The sequence below is a fragment of the Euprymna scolopes genome, chromosome 25, assembly GCF_053919585.1.
Source record: "Euprymna scolopes isolate OS-2025 chromosome 25, ASM5391958v1, whole genome shotgun sequence".
NCBI classification, from domain to species: Eukaryota; Metazoa; Mollusca; class Cephalopoda; order Sepiida; family Sepiolidae; genus Euprymna; species Euprymna scolopes.
The window spans coordinates 51,516,766-51,534,231 of NC_136506.1; the positions used below are offsets into that span (position 1 = coordinate 51,516,766).

The 17,466-nt window shown below is 29.9% G+C and overlaps 1 protein-coding gene and 1 non-coding gene across 2 annotated transcripts in view; one reads left to right on the forward strand and one right to left on the reverse strand.

The window, feature by feature from the left end:
• Nucleotides 1–17,466, forward strand: part of LOC145247348 (vasoactive intestinal polypeptide receptor-like) — a 489,053-nt gene that overhangs the window by 82,560 nt on the left and 389,027 nt on the right. The window lies entirely within an intron of this gene.
• LOC145247686 (U2 spliceosomal RNA) lies at nt 6,962–7,161 on the reverse strand. The gene has a single exon (XR_013863285.1). It is a non-coding gene; the product is annotated as a U2 spliceosomal RNA (small nuclear RNA).

Consider the following 17,466-nt stretch of genomic DNA (forward strand, 5'->3'; position numbering starts at 1 on the left):
GTTGAGATCCATCAACAAGCAAGAGCAAGATAGCCAGCAACAAATTAAACTGCAGACCAGCTTAATGCAGGTACTGATCTCCCGCTTTGTTTTTTAAATTAGAGATTTGCTTCTCCTAGAAAGGTTGCCTTCACCACGGCTTACAGGAGCCCTCTCCACCCCAATACACATATACACACACACACAAATATACACTGTGCTAGTTGGCCGTTGACCCAGAAAAAGAGTTCATTCGCCCTTTGGAAGGTCTTGTTTTTAATCCTTCAGGGAGACTAGCCACCCTCCTCACCAAACAAGTCTGGTGGGGGAACCAGTTTAGTCGCCGGTGACCCGACCATGAGGCAGGTAGTACTGGGTTACATGGTACCAGTAGCATATGACATGACCTGACATATATAAACATACGTACACATATACGTACATACACACATCGATAGATATAATGATGGCAGATCAATTATTACATGCTTCCGGCATTTCAAGCCTACACGCTTCACAACTTTTCCATTGCTATAGGACTATTTTTTTATAGACAAATGACTGAGGGAGTATCTGTGCAAAGATGATGTTACAGATATTTAGCTTTGTATGACAGCTAAATCTCTCTCGGTTCAAAATGTTGAGATCCAGCAACAAGCAAGAGCAAGATAGCCAGCAACAAATAAAACTGCAGACCAGCTTAATGCGGGTACTGGTCTCCCGCTTTATGGTTTTTTAAATAAGAGATTTGCTTCTCCTAGAGGGGTTACCTTCACCACGGCTTACGGGAGCCCTCTCCACCTCACATACACATGGAAATAAACACATGCATGCACACATACATGCATGCACACAGAATGCACGCAAAGATACACACATAGAGGCACACATAAGCATGCACTAACATATGCATACACACACGTACACACACACACACATTTAAAATACACATGACGGAGCGTTCCAAAAGTCATATATTCTCAATGATTAACGTGATGGGTACAATTCAATGAGTTAATATAAAAAATAAAAAATTTTAAAAATCCAAAATAAACTAAATATACATAGAAATGAGACGAAAAATCCAAATTCACCAGATAAGCGTTTGAAACGGCTGGTTTTTGAATGTGTATGTGTTACCTTCTATTATTATGTCACATACTCCACATCGAGTTTTGAGGAAGTTAGGATGTGTTTTAAAACACATCCTAACTTCCTCAAAACTCGTCCCACATACTACAAAAGGAGTTACAAAATGCAACAAACCGCGATGTGGAGTATGTGACATAATAATAGAAGGTAACAGATACACATTCAAAAAACCAGCACAAACATTCAAAATAAAATGGATCTAAATTGCACCTCCAGAAATGTAGTATATGCACTAAGATGCACAACATGCAACAAATCCTACATAGGCGCCACCAAAAATTTCAGCAATAGAGTGGCCTTACATAAGAGCAACATCAACATTGCAGACAACAGACACCTCTATGTTTCAAAACACATACACACATGCAGTGGAAACAGCTTCAAAATAATGCCAATCTTCCAAACAGACAATTATTTTTATTTACTTACACAGGAAAAAAACTTCACCAAATTCACTCCTGAACTGAACAGAACCTAATACCATCACACAAAAACATGAAATGCAAGGTACACTCGCATGCACACCCATACACATACACATACACACCCACACATAAATCAGAACCGACACATTAAAACACACACACGTGCGCGCATACAACCACACACAGATATAACACCCCTATCTCTAATACAACACACTGAACAATACCAACCCTACTTAACCTCGAAACCAACAACACTAGAAGACACCTAGAACAATAATATAATATCTGTTCCAACACCTCGCTTCCTCCTCATTCAGGGGAGGAGAACCCCCTCATGACTGAAACGACTATCTTCCCTTCTATCATCCCCCTCCCATACCTACACCCCCTCCAATGCCCCCCTCTGGGGAACAAAATCTTCCCCACACTAGGAACCGATCCTGGGTCTGGCCATACCCACATGGGGGGACAAAAAATCCCCTATTTTAAATACACCTCTCTTTCTAAACAAACACAATATAAGACTAAAACGAAAAATCACAATACTAAAATCCAAGAATCCAAAAACTAAATATCAAAATAGAATGAAAGCACCCCTACCCTTACTTCAGAAGAGCCAGTCCCCCCTCCCCACACATACACATTAGTAACGACCTCGGACCACAGCCGTCTTCCTAAGGAAGCAAATAACCCCAAAATAACCCCAAAATACTATAAAACAATATACACATTCCCAAACCAATAAAAGCAAACACACACACGCACACACACACGCGCGCGCGCACACACACACACACACATACACACACCGTACCCCACCCTAAAGGAAAAGAAAAAACATTAGCAGAAAGAGATAGCGATTGACTACAGCGAGGTCAAAATCTCCCTGGATAAACCAAAAAAAAGCAATAAAAATTCAGCATACCAATGTATAATAAACACTTACAAGCCTCCACCCCTTGGAAAAACTTAAAACTAACTACGAAAATCGCCATTTTTACACATTTGAAAATAATTTCTGACGAGGACGCATCACAGACCGTCTGAAACGCGCGTAAACGATTTCAATGACTTAAAAACATTATTACAATGATCCAAACATAATTCTCAATGAAAAACCAAGACACGGAATAATAAAATAATGTTAAAAAATACACATTGTTGGTGACTACTCCCTTATTTATATATATATATATATATATATATATATGTGTGTGTGTGTGTGTGTGTGTGTGTGTGTGTACGGGAAGGAACGATAAAAGTGTTGCCCTAAAGAAAACAACACTACAGCTTTATTTTAAAACTTTTATTGAAATAATCAATCGAGCTAACTTGATAATATAGTAAAGCTGACATCTATTCAATGTAGCAACCTTTAGCTTAAATTACCGCCTTCTTACAGATCTGGAACTGGGAGAATGATCTTTCTACATGCACCGGCGGCAGCTCGACGAATACTCGGCGGATGGCTGCGATCAGGCTGGGTTTGGTGTTGTGGGAGGTCATGTTGGTGATGTTCTCGACGTATGACCTAATGAAGTAGTCCTGCTGCTACACACATACTAGCGGTCACCTGATTGCAACCGGTGATCGCCACACCTTTTAGCACATCCTGGTCCACTTTGATGTTGACTTTCAAGCCGATTTTTTACCTGTTATGTAGTATGATGTAACCAGCACTTGAGACCACATGAAAGATCATAGCCGTGGTTGGAAAGTGTCATCCGATGTCTTGATTACCACACTACTCGGCATATCCAGGTATACTTTATTGTCGACTTTCATGTCGACTTCGAAGAAGTGGGTGGTATGATGTGGGCGTCACTTAAAACCACATCAAAGATCATAACCGTTGGTCCGCCGATACTTTGAGCTGTTCCTTCAGACATTTAACCGTCTGGATTTCCGTTTTGGGAGTGCTGACAATGGTCCTGTTGTCATGACTTGGATCGATATAAAGCATGAGTTTCACAGCGGCGCATCTCCGATCTCGCTCGTTGAACATTGTGTCACTTTCAGACGTGATAAAAGGCTTATATCGCTCTTGGGATCTGTACACAACTGGTCAAGTTGTAGAAAGATTGCAAGAAGAAATGGGTTTTCATCAAACGGGAAAAAATAATGTCGCATTTCTGAGGCGACAGTTTTATCGTTCCAGCGTGTATAAAAAATAATATATACTTACGGGACCTGTGGAAATTCCACAGCAGCATTTTTCATATGTAATATATTGTTGCTGGGCGTGCTGTGAGCGTTCTGTTCAGCATGAATGAAGGCACAATTATATTATTCTAATTTTTTTTAAAACTGTATCGCCCCCTTACTAAAATAATAACTTTGATATATTTCCTGGACTGATTATTTCATTACAAACACACCGGTCAATTTACTCAAATTTTTCATTTTTCATAATTATTGAATACGTTACTATGTTCGACAATAATTTTTCATAATTTCAACCCACATTATCGCCCCTCCATTTACTAAAATATTACATTTGATATATTGTAATAGGCTGATTATTTCATAAGAACACAACTACCAATTAACACACATTTCATCATTTTTAATAATTCTTGGATATGGTACTAATTTTGACAATAATTTTTCATCATTTAAACTTACCATATCGCATACCTTACTAAATTAATAACTATGATATATTGTCTAGGCTGATTATTTCATTGCAAACACACATATCAATCAACTCACATTTCATCATTTTTCGTAATTCTTGGATATGTTACTAATATCGATAATATTTTTTTTATAATCTAAACAAACGTTGTCGCCCAACCTTACTAAAATAATAACCTTGATACATTTACTGGACTGATTATTTCATTACAAACACACTAATCAATTAACCTCCGTTTCATCATTTTTCATAATTCTTGGGTATGTTACTAATTTGACAATCACTTTTCATAATTTATACCCACATTATCGCCTCCTCCTTAATAACATCATAACTTTGAACTATTGTATGGGCTTATTATTTTATTACAAACACACTAATGCATGAAATCACATTTAATCATTTTTATAATTCTTGAATATGTTACTTATTGCGACAATCATTTTTCATAATTTTTACCCACATTTTCGCCCTTCCCTCTTTACTAAACAATAATTTTGATATATTGTCTAGGCTGATTATTTTCTTACAAACACACCAATCAATTAATTAATATTTCATCATTTTTCCGTAATTCTTGGATATGATACTAATTTCGACAATAATTTTTCATAATTTAAGCCCTCCTTATCTCCTTCCCCTTAACTTATATAATAACTTTGATATATTGTCTAGGCTGAGTATTTTATTATAAACACACCAATATATTAAATCACATTGCGTCACTTTTCGTAATTCTTGGATATGTTACTAATTTCAACAATAATTTTTTTATAATTTAAACCATCCTCGTCGCCGTCTTTTACTAAAAAGTTACTTTGATATATTGTCTGGGCTGATTATTTCATAAAAACACAACTATCAATTAACTCACACTTCATCATGTTTCTTAATACTTGGATATGTTACTCATTTCGACAATTATTTTTAATATTTGTAACCCACATTATCAACCCCCACTACTAAAATAATAACTTTGATATATTATCTGGGATGATTATTTCATTTCAAACACACTAATCAATTAACTCACATTTCGTCATTTTTCATAATTCTTGGATATGTTACTAATGTCGACAATCATTTTTCATCATTTTAACCCACATCATCGCCCCACTTACTAAAATAATAACTTTGATGTATTGTCTGGTCTGATTATTTCATTGCAAATACACTAATGCAATAAATAACATTATCATTTTTCATAATTCTTGGCTATGTTACTAATTTCAACAATTATTTTTCATAATTTAAACCATTCTTATCGCCCTCTCTTACTAGCATAATTACTTTGATATATTTCCAGGGCTGATTGTTTTATTATAAACACACAATCGATTAACTCACATTTAATCTTTGTTCATAATATTGGATATGTTACTAATTTCGACAATATATTTTATAATTAAAAACCCACATTATGCCTCTTCCTCCTACTTATATAATATATTTGATATATTGTCAGGGCTTATTATATCATTACAAACACACCACTCAAGTAACTCACATTTCATCATTTTTCATAATTCTTGGATATGTTACTGATTTCGACAATAATTTTCATAACTTTACCCCACTATGTCGCTCCCCCTTACTTAAATAATAACTTTGATATATTACCTGGGCTGATTATTTCATTACAAACAAATCAATCAATACTGGGTATTCTAATAGTATATATGTTTCACCTATCTTATCCAATCCCATGTGACGCCGCATAGTCTGCTAATATATATCGTTCACCTATCTCATTCGATCCCGGGCGACGCTGGGTATTTTGCTACTATATGTTTTCCACCTATCTCATTCAATACTAGACGACGCTTTCTGATAGCATATCTCATTCAATCCCGGGACTAACTTCATGTCCGCCACCCCACTGTTGAAAATATACATTAAATAAAGTAATGTTTTAATCGTAAACTGTTTCAGACATTTCCGGGACTGACTTTATATCCCAAACCCACTGCTAAAAATAAACATGAAATAATGTAATGTCTAAATAGTAAACTGTTTCAGCTATTTCCGGGACCGACTTATAATCCCTACCTTACAGTTGTAAAATGTACATGAAATAAAGTAATGTATAAATCGTAAACTTTTTCAGCCATTTTCGGAACCGACTTCATATTTCTCACCCCAATGTTAAAAATATACATTAAATAAAGGAATGCGTAATGCGTAAACGGTTTCACCCATTTTCGGAACTGATTTAATATCCACCACCCCACTGTTAAAAAATATACATGAAATAAAGTAATGTTTAAATCGTAAACGGTTTGAGTAATTTCCGGGACTGACTTCATATCCTGTAACTCACTGCTTTAAATATACTTGAAATAAAGTAATGTTTAAATCATAAAGTATTTTAGCAGCTTTTCGAAAGTAATACATGAAAACATTAAAACGGTTAGGGATTAGGCAACAATTGCTTCCTCGGGGATTTCTGAGTGTAGTATCAGTTTCATCATTCCAGTGACTTAAGTCACCCCTTTTTTTTGTCTTGGTTAATGGAGGAGAAATCCTTCATTACTGATACAATTTTTATTTTTGTTATTGACCAGAGTGCCCCTTTTGGGGAGCTGGTTTCCCCCTAAATTTTTAACCGACCTCATATCCAATTCCGCCCTTGTGGGGAGGCAAGTAAACAAAAAAAATCAGAACGGACATTTTCCAGGGCATTTTATAATTTATCAGAAGTGACATTTCCAGTGCATTTTGTAATTAAATCAGAAATAACTTTTTCCAGTTACTTTTTAAATATTAAAACTTTGTTACATTAAACATAGTACCTATTCACAATACCTCGGGACATATTTAGACACCAGGGTCGTTTTTTAACATGGAGCAAAAATTGTCTTAGTCATAAAGGATTTCTCTTCTACTGAGAGAGAAGAAATTGAAATGTAGCACCTGAAGACAGATACTACACTTTGATCTAAGCCAAAAGGCCAAGAAAGACAAATCATTTTTATTAGCTTTGCCTCAACAGCGACACCAATTTTTTTTCAATTCCCTGACAAGTGACAAGGTTTATTTGGAATATTTCACTTTCCTTTTTTAGGGATGCACAGCATGATAACGGACGGAGCCATAAGTAATAATATGATGATAATAAATAATAATGGAAAATAAAAATATATAAAATGTTTTATATACGTGCAAATAAATTATGGGCGATTTTCTAAGTAAATGAAAATAAGCTTCGAGAAGAAGCTATTATTTAACCGTATATTTATCGTTCAAAAAACACCAACAACAAATCTAAATTTATAAGATATAAAAATAAACAGTAGAGTCATCTAGGAGTTCGTGGCGGAACGGTTAACGCGCCGGACTGTAATACACATTGTCTAGAATTCGATTCATAGAACCAGTCAAGCTATGCTAGCTCGAGCGAGTTACCTTGAAACATGCATGTACGTAGATTATTGTTTAATAAATATATATGTATATGATGAAAATAATGGAAATAGTATTCCGACAAAATAGAGAAAATAAAAAGGAACAAACCGTATTATGTGTTCATCAACGTTTCGTCTTGAAATAAAGACGAAACATTAATGAAAACAAATACGGTTTGTTCATTTTTATTTTCTCTATATATGTATACATACATATATGCGTTTGCTAATTGTTTTGTAAATGCTATATAGGATATATGCATAAATAAAACAGAGCGTAATAATAATATGAAGCCACTCATCCGATAATAAATCATAAAATTAACAATTAATAAATGAAATTCATTGTTCAAATCAGTTAACATTTCTGAATATATCGTTTTAATATTTTTAATAGAAAAATAAATTTTAATTTCGATGTCAATACGACTAAAACTCAACTTCCTATTTATATATATATATATATATATATATATATATATATATATATATATATATATATATACACGTGTGCTGCAACTTTTTTCTTAAATCCTACGTAAGTATGCAGAATGTCAAAAATATGTGTAAATAGAACTTAGTCTAATAGATAACGGAAACAAACGGTCCACTAAGAACCATAAAAATGAAAAGAATATTAATGAACAATCATATTTCACACGAATACGCACATTAATTGATGTTGCCGGCATATATATAACTAAGTTTAACAAGTTCTATTTATATTTTTGGATGGAAAATAGGCTTTTAATAATAACGTCAAGGCGGAAAAAATCTCATACTAGTATAATAATTTTTATATAGATAATGTAGGCTTTTTATATTAATGTAAGCATGACAAAAATCTCGACTTTCTACCTGTACAGAGATTATATATATGTATGTATGTATGTATGTATGTATGTATGTATGTATGTATGTATGTATGTATGTATGTATATGTCGTACAAAGCTAAAACTCTGTAACACCATCAGGTACAGATACTCTCTAAGGCTATAAGAAAAAAAAACGGTCCTATTGCGATGGAAAAGTTGTGACGCGTGTAGGTCTGAAATGCTGGAAGCATGTAGTAATTGATCTGCCATTATTATATGTATCTATGTATGTATATATATATATATATATATATAGATGTATGTATGTTTATGCACATGTGTATGTGTGTATATCTATGTTTATATTATGTATATGTGTGTTTGTGTGTATGTGTGCATGTATGTTTATGGGCGTGTGTATGTGTATTTATGCATGTGTGTATGTATGCATATATGTGTGTATGAGTGCATATTTACGTACATGTATGTATATGTAGGTAAGTGGGTGTGTATACATGCATGTGCGTATGTATATGTGTGTATGTATTTGTAGGTATCTATGTATAAGTGCATATTTACATACGTGTATGTATATGTAGGTAAGTGTGTGTATATATGTATGTGCGTATGTGTACGTAAGTATGTATGTATATGGGTACGTATGTATGCATGTGTGTCTGTATACGTATGTATGTGTATTCATGGTGTATGTACATATATGCGTATGTTTACAGATATGTGTGTATCTGTATATATGTATATTTGCGTTTAAATATATATATATATATGTGTGTGTATGTGTGTGTGTATGCATGCCAATGACCGTCTTGTGTATGTTTATGTATAAGTATGTCTATGTATGCATATATGTAATGTGTATGTATGCATGTATATGTGGGTTATTTGTATGTGTGTGTATGTGCATATGCGTGCATGTATATATATGTATATATACCAGTGACCGTCTCCAGTGTCATGTCTGCTTGTGCGTGTGATTTATTTTTTTCGGCAGGACTAAAAGTTAAGGTTATCTTCGGGCCCATGGACTTTCAGTATCTGAGGGAGTGGCTCTCGTCTGACAAGACGTTGCAATCATCATATATATATATAGAGAGAGAGAGGGAGAGAGAGAGAAAGAGAGACAGAGATAGACAGAGAGCGAGAGAGAAAGAGAGAGAGAACGATTTGAAAAATATTGTTTTTTTTTCAATAGATTAGAACTTATTTAATACATACACGTATATACATATGATATTTTAATTCGTGCAGGTTTCGTATTTATTATTTTAGTGTCAGTTTTTTATTGATTATTATATTGTATCCAATATATTATAACGGTTTCTGGAAAGTAAAAAAAAAAGATAACTTGAGTGATATTGGCTAGCATTGAAACCAAACAATACAGCTTCCCAGCCTTATTCTTCAGGCTTTGAGCCACACATATACGCATAAAAATAGTTAAACGAAAAGCGTTGTTTCACATATGATTGTAGATATGTGCACGCAAACAGGTTTAGTCGGCTACTCCTGGCAAGGTCAACTGTTTCGTTTCCAACAATCTTCGCGCGAAAAAAAAAACAAATAGAAATGGTAGTCCATGTGCAAATAAACTATAATAATAGACTGTAAAACATCGGTATTTTAAGCAATTGAATTGAAAGAAGCATCGTTAACACATATCTATGAAAGTAAATGTGATTGGCGATGGAAAACACAAATTTGGGTCCAACACTTCTTATTTCTATATATTTGTCTCTTCAAATAAAGCTTCAACCCACACACTCTATCAACCGGATAAACAAATCACTAGAAAACGAATTAAAAATATGAATGGAAGTAAACATGTTGTACACAGCATTCGCAATGTGTAATTTTGACATCCATTATTGAAGAATCACACGTGAAAATCGATTTTATTTTACTGACAGAATTATTGAGTTAGATCGAAGTAATGAAAATGATTATATAATAAAAAATAGATGATGATAAATATATAATAACTATATAATAATAAATATATAATAATAAAATATGATAATAAATATATGATAATAAAGATATAATAATAAATATATAATAATAAAATATGATAATAAATATATAATAATAAATATATAATAATAAAATATGATAATAAAGATATAATAATAAATATATAATAATAAAGATATAATAATAAATATATGATAATAACTATATAATAATAAATATATTATAATAAACATATAATAATAAATATATAATAATAAAATATGATAATAAATATATGATAATAAAGGTATAATAATAAATATATAATAATAAATATATAATAATTAACATATGATAATAAATATGTAATAATAACTATATAATAATAAATATATGATAATAAACATTTAATAATAAATATATAATAATAAAATATGATAATAAATATATGATAATAAAGATATAATAATAAATATATGATAAGAAATATATAATAATTAACATATGATAATAAATATGTAATATTAACTATATAATAATAAATATATGATAATAATATATGATAATAAATATATAATAATAAATATATAATAATAGAATATGATAAAAAATATATAATAATAAATATATAATAATATATGATAATAAATATATGATAACAAATATAAAATAATAAATATATAATAATAAAATATGATAATGAATATATAATAATAAATATATAATAATAAATATATAATAATAAAATATGATAATGAATATATAATAATAAATATATAATAATAATATATAATAATATAATATATAAAAATAAAATATGATAATAAATATATAATAATAAACACATAATAATAAATATATAATAATAAATACATAATAATAAATATGTAATAATAAAATATGATAATAAATATATAATAATAAATATATGATAATAAAGGTATTATAATAAATATATAATAATAAAATATGATAATAAATATATAATAATAAATATATAATAATAAAATATGATAATAAATATATAATAATAAATATATAATAATAAAATATGATAATAAATATGTGATAATAAATATATAATAATAAATATATAATAATAAAATATGATAATAAAAATATGCGTGAGAAATGCTGCAAAAACATAATCAATATCAAAAACATAATCAATATCAAAAACATAATCAATATCAAAACATAATCAATATCAAAACATAATCAATATAAAAACATAATCAATATCAAAACATAATCGATATCAAAACATAATCAATATAAAAACATAATCAATATCAAAACATAATCAATATCAAAAACATAATCAATATCAAAACATAATCAATATCAAAACATAATCAATATCAAAACATAATCAATATCAAAAACATAATCAATACCAAAACATAATCAATATCAAAACATAATCAATATCAAAACATAATCAATATCAAAACATAATCAATATCAAAACATAATCAATATCAAAAACATAATCAATATCAAAAACATAATCAATATCAAAACATAATCAATATCAAAACATAATCAATATCAAAAACATAATCAATATCAAAACATAATCAATATCAAAAACATAATCAATATCAAAACATAATCAATATCAAAAACATAATCAATATCAAAAACATAATCAATATCAAAAACATAATCAATATCAAAAACATAATTAATATCAAAACATAATCAATATCAAAAACATAATTAATATCAAAAACATAATCAATATCAAAACATAATCAATATCAAAAACATAATCAATATCAATAACATAAAGAATATCAAAACATAATCAATATCAAAACATAATCAATATCAAAACATAATCAATATCAAAACATAATCAATATCAAAAACTTAATCAATATCAAAAACATAATCAATATCAAAAACATAATTAATATCAAAAACATAATCAATATCAAAAACATAATCAATATCAAAACATAATCAATATCAAAAACATAATCAATATCAAAAACATAATCAATATCAAAAACATAATCAATATCAAAAACATAATCAATATCAAAAACATAATTAATATCAAAAACATAATCAATATCAAAACATAATCAATATCAAAACATAATCAATATCAAAAACATAATCAATATCAAAACATAATCAATATCAAAACATAATCAATATCAAAACATAATCAATATCAAAAACATAATCAATATCAAAACATAATCAATATCAAAACATAATCAATATCAAAACATAATCAATATCAAAAACATAATCAATATCAAAACATAATCAATATCAAAACATAATCAATATCAAAACATAATCAATACCAAAAACATAATCAATATCAAAACATAATCAATATCAAAACATAATCAATATCAAAAACATAATCAATATAAAAAACATAATCAATATCAAAACATAATCAATATCAAAACATAATCAATATCAAAAACATAATCAATATAAAAAACATAATCAATATAAAAAACATAATCAATATCAAAACATAATCAATATCAAAAACATAATTAATATCAAAAACATAATTAATATCAAAACATAATCAATATCAAAACATAATCAATATCAAAACATAATCAATATCAAAAACATAATCAATATAAAAAACATAATCAATATCAAAACATAATCAATATCAAAAACATAATCAATATAAAAAACATAATCAATATCAAAACATAATCAATATCAAAAACATAATTAATATCAAAAACATAATCAATATCAAAAACATAATCAATATAAAAAACATAATCAATATAAAAAACATAATCAATATCAAAACATAATCAATATCAAAAACATAATTAATATCAAAAACATAATTAATATCAAAACATAATCAATATCAAAACATAATCAATATCAAAACATAATCAATATCAAAAACATAATCAATATAAAAAACATAATCAATATCAAAACATAATCAATATCAAAAACATAATTAATATCAAAAACATAATTAATATCAAAACATAATCAATATCAAAAACATAATCAATATCAAAACATAATCAATATAAAAAACATAATCAATATCAAAAACATAATCAATATCAAAACATAATCAATATCAAAACATAATCAATATCAAAACATAATCAATACCAAAAACATAATCAATATCAAAACATAATCAATATCAAAACATAATCAATATCAAAAACATAATCAATATCAAAACATAATCAATATCAAAAACATAATCAATATCAAAAACATAATCAATATCAAAAACATAATCAATATCGAAACATAATCAATATCAAAACATAATCAATATCAAAACATAATCAATACCAAAAACATAATCAATATAAAACATAATCAATATCAAAACATAATCAATATCAAAAACATAATCAATATCAAAAACGCCTTCATCGACTTTATTAAAACGAGAACGCAAGATTTTTACGTTACCCGCATAAATACACTTGTTTTGCGTTGGTAAACTTGTGTTGATTCAGATGGCGCTTATTTAAATCAATACATTTTTGTTTGAGTCGATATATGTTCTTCTGAATTTAAAAAGTTCAAACTGCAAGAGTATTTTTTTCAACCTGATATATATATATATATATATTATATATGTATTATATATGTATTATATATATATGTATTATATATATATATATATATATATATATATATCCGGTTCGTTGACAAACTGTCATGGCTCTTGTGGGCTGCGACGTTGTTTGGCTGTGGAATTTATTATATATATATGTATATATATATATATATATATATATATATATATACCGCGAAGGAGGAAAACAATAGGAAAAAACGTGACGTCTTTGCTGTTACGACCGACGTAGGTTTAAATTAAAGCTAGACAATTGAAAAGAGGGGATGACTTTCGAAAATATCGGTGAAAAAAACCGACACCTTCCCGTAGATAAGTGTCCAGTTGAGGGTGAAGATATTAATGTTTTTAGCCAATGTTTCGGTGTTTTTCGTCTGAAAGGTCGAGCTTCAAAACGATACTGATCTTGTGAAAATGCGCCGCATCTGTCTAAAGTTTTAGGCAGACATGAAAACATACATACATACGTTTATATATTGGTAGCTCAAATTTTCGACCCAAACCGATTAAAAAGCTTGCCCCATACTAGAGTACTCTTTATGTAAAATGTCAAATGTTTAAACCAGAAATTGTCTGAGTAATTTAGTAGAGACCGCACACGTCAAATTATTTTTAACTTTGACCCCTATCATGACCCCGTAACATTTATTGTTTTGGGCTCAAATCAAGTTATTAAGTATTATCCATGTCCAAAAAAACTATATCTAAATTTCAATTGTTTATACTCAAAATCGGCGGAGGAAGATGGTACAGTTCTCAAAGGTCAAATCGTTGAACTTTGACCCCTTAACGGCCAAATTTCTGGCCGAAAACGGATCACATTTATTTTCCCAAATCTCAGTACCCTTATATCAAATGTCGAGTCTGTAGACTGAAAATTGACAGAGTTATTGTGTAGGGAAGTGTACACAGACAGACAGACAAACACTTTCACTTTTATAGATCTATAGATATATACATCGCAAAGTTTTGCTCGTTAAAATGAGTATATTATGCTAAATTGATGGTTAAGTATGTTTCACTTTATAAGCATTATTGATTTAATATTAATCTTTATTAATTATTATCATCTTTATCTTTATGTTAATACGCTATATCGCTTCGACCGTTGTAATCCTAAACATCCCTAAAGATAAAATAGAATATTCCAAATCGCACTAACCGTTATTATACTGAACTCCCTTAATATGAAAATGCCTCATAATTAAATTCACATCACACTCCTAAAAAGTAATTTATAGCCAGTCAGTGTCTAGTGAGTGAAGATAATATAACTAATAAGTTGCTTATCGCCAGTCAGTGTATGGTAGGTGAAGGTAGCAATACTAAGTAATTTACTGCTAGTCACGTCTGGTGGGTACAGATTATACTACTAAGAAGTTATTTATTGCCAGCCAGTGTTTGGTTTGTGCAAGTCACAATACTAATAAGATATTTAACACTAGCCAGTGTATGGTGGGTGTAAGTCACTATACTAATAAGTTATTAATCACTAGCCAGTGGATAGTGAATGCAGATCATAATGCTAATAATTTCATCATACTATCTCTGTTGGGTGCAGAAAACACTACTCGTTATTTATCGCCAGCTAATGTCTGGTGGGTTTAGATCACAGTACTAAAAAGTAATTTATCGCTAACTAGTATATAGTATATATGGTAACATATACTATATATACTATTGTGGTAACAATACTAATACGTTAATTACATACACCATAAACTATTATAGTAACAAAGCTAAACAGTCAGTTACAAACACTATATACTATTGTGGTAACAAAACTAATAAGCTAGTTACAAACACTATTGTATTGAGGTAAAAATACTAATAAGTTAGTAACGCCCGTATAGTGAATGGTGAGTGCAGGTCAAATACTAATAAGATATTAATCGCCAACTAATAAGTTATTTATCGCGAGCCACTATCTGGTGGGTGCAGATCAAAATACTTAAATTTTTTATCGCAAGTCAGTGTATGGTGTGTGCAGGTCACAATACTCATAGGTTATTTATCGTCATTTAGTGTATGGTGGGGGGTCAAAATACTAAGTTAGTTATCGCCAGCCAGTATATGGTTGGTGCATATCACACTATTAAGAAGTAAGTTATTCAAAGCCAGTGTTTAGTGGGTGCAGATCACAATATTAATAAGTTATTTATCGATAGTCAGTGTATGATGGGTGTCCATGGCAATACTAATAAGTCAGTTACGACCTGCAGGTGTATTCTAGGTGCTGATAATTATACTAATAAATTGTTTCTCGCCAGCCAGTATCTGGTGGGTACAGATCATATTAGTAAAATGCTAGTTATCCCCAGCCAGTGTATGCTAGGTGTAGATCATTATACTAAAAAGTTATTCATGATCAGCCAATGTATGGTGGGTGCAGGTCGTAATAGTAATAATAAGTATGTTATCGTTATCCAGTGTATGGAAGCTGCCAATAACCATACAAATAAGTTAGTAACCTTAAGTGCAAAGCACACTACCAATATGTTATCTATTGTCAGATAGTGTATAATTGGTGCAGATCTCAATAATAATAAGTTATTTATCGCCTAACTATATCTAGTGGATGCATATAACAATAGCTATAAGTCTTGTTTTGCCTGCCAGTGTCTGGTTGGTGCGGGTTATTAATAAGTTATTTATCGACACATAGTGTATGGTGCGTGCAAATCACAATACTAATAAGTTATTTATTTCCAGTCAGTGTATATTTGGGTTCCGATCACAATAATAATGAGTTAGTTACTACCAGTAAGTATCTAGTTGTGAAAATAAAAATGCTATGTTATTGACCGCCAGCCAGGGTATGGTGGGTGACGGTAACAGTACTAATAAGTCAGTTATCTCCAGCCATTGTCTGGTGTGTGGTTGGTATATGAAGTTCACAATACAAATAAGTTATTTATCACTAGCCCGTGTACGGTGGATGCAAATTATAATACTAATATTATTTATTGTCAGCCAGTGTATAAATGGTGCGAATTACAATGCTAATGTTATTTATCGTCAGCCAGTGTATGGGTGGTGGAGATCATAAAACTAATAAGTTATTTATCACCAGGCAATGCCTGAATGGTAAAAATCATAACGCTAATTAGTTAGTTATCGCTAGCCAGTGTATGGTAGCTGCTGATCACAATACTAATAATTTGGATATCATTAGCAAGTATATGGTGGGCACAGACTACAATACTGAAAATTTAATAATCGCTAGCCAGTGTATGCCGAGTCTAAGTCACAATACTAATAAGTTTGTTATTCCATGTTTATCCCTAGCCAGTGTCTCGTAGGTGCAGATTACAATACTCATAAGTTTTTTTTATCGCCAGCCAGTGTATGATGGGTGCAGATTACATTACTATTTCTTTTTCGCCGGCCTGTATATGGTAAATGTAGGTACAATGCTAATAAGTAACTTATTGCCATCCAGTATGTGCTGTGTAAAGATCA